The sequence below is a fragment of the Sphaeramia orbicularis genome, chromosome 9, assembly GCF_902148855.1.
Source record: "Sphaeramia orbicularis chromosome 9, fSphaOr1.1, whole genome shotgun sequence".
Taxonomy (NCBI): Eukaryota; Metazoa; Chordata; class Actinopteri; order Kurtiformes; family Apogonidae; genus Sphaeramia; species Sphaeramia orbicularis.
In genome coordinates this window covers 44,656,445-44,657,962 of record NC_043965.1, presented here as the reverse complement: position 1 = coordinate 44,657,962, position 1,518 = coordinate 44,656,445, and the positions used below count along the sequence as shown (strand labels likewise).

Sequence of the window (1,518 nt, the reverse complement as noted above, 5' to 3'; positions counted from 1 at the left end):
TTAGTTATAGTTTTTTTCTTTGAAATATAGTTTTTTTTTTTTTCAGTTAACAAAAATGTTTTTTCAGTTCTAGTTTTTGTAATTTCGTTAGTTTTTGTTAACAATAATAAACTTGGTGCAGATCAGGTTTATCAAGAACAGCAAAGTGACAGTAATGGTATGAATGTCAGTGTATGAGATGATGCAGAAGTGTCCACTGTGTTGGCTGATATGGAACTAAAACAACAAAACCCATGAATAGACAAGAGAACAGCTGGAGAACAACTGTCCACTGGAGTGACCACTGTGCATGAAAGGGTTCATGTATCACAAATATAATCTATGAATGTACAAGTGGGAAGATGTTTCATACATTTTAAGACACTTTTACTAGACCACGTGGCCTAATGGATAAGGCGTCTGACTTCGAATCAGAAGATTGAGGGTTCGAGTCCCTTCGTGGTTGTTGTATTCTTAAACTCAAACCTTTAAATCAGGGGTGTCAAACATGTGGCCCGAGGGCCAAAACCAGCCCGACAAAAGGTCCAATGCGGCCCGCCCGGGGGGTGAATTTGAGAAATGGAAAAATTATTAACTCATTTTAGTTCAGGAGCCAAATACAGACATATGTGATCTCAAATAAAATAATAATCTATAAATAATAAGTGCAAATTGTCTTTTGGTCTAATGTGAAAATATTTACATTTACAAACTATCCTTTAACAATAAAATGTGAATAACCTGAAATGTTTAAGGAAAATTATGCTCAATTTTAACAATATTCTGCCTGTTACTAAATGTTTTTTGTATTTGTAGATCAACTGTGTGAGTTTTGTTAATAATAATAAGCTGAGACATAATATTGTAGAGACTTACTCTAAAAGTTACTAAATTTGAACAATATTGTGTAACTGTGTGTAATACACATGTATAAATGATAAGTTGAAGCATAATATTACTAAAATTGCACGTATTTTTCTTACAAAATTTCAGTTTTTTTCAGGTTATTCACTTTTTTTTTGTGAAAGGACAGTTTGTAGATGTTAATATTTTTTAATTGCGGTAAACCAAAGAGAAAAAGTCATCATTTACAGGGTATTATGTTATTATTTCACTGGTCCAGCCCACTTAACATCAAATTGGGCTGAATGTGGACCCTAAACTAAAATGAGTTTGACACCCCTGCTTTAAATGAGCCGTTCAGAGTTTGATTCCTAGCTTGATCTGCGGAGTTTTGTTTCCTCTGCTATCAAAAACACATATGCTAGGTTAATTCTCTTTACTGCAGTGGCTCCAGGAAGTTTTCAGACCCCTTTAAGAAAATGCCTGGATCCAAAATAAAGTTTGAAGCTGTAATTGCTCCTAAAGGTGTTTTAACTCAGGACTAAATAAATACATTTTATTTTTTAATACTTTAACAAAAAGAAAACCTGTTTTCACTTCACCTGTGTTGAAGATTATTTTAGCGTTTTGGAAAAAGAAAAGATACAGACACTTAATGAATCTATTACTCCCAAAATTTTGTAACATAATGTAGCA

The 1,518-nt window shown here is 32.9% G+C and overlaps 1 non-coding gene across 1 annotated transcript; it reads left to right on the top strand.

The window, feature by feature from the left end:
- The first annotated feature begins 372 nt into the window (after window positions 1–372).
- On the top strand, window positions 373–445 carry trnar-ucg (transfer RNA arginine (anticodon UCG)). The gene has a single exon. It is a non-coding gene; the product is annotated as a tRNA-Arg (tRNA).
- The last annotated feature ends 1,073 nt before the right edge of the window (window positions 446–1,518 follow it).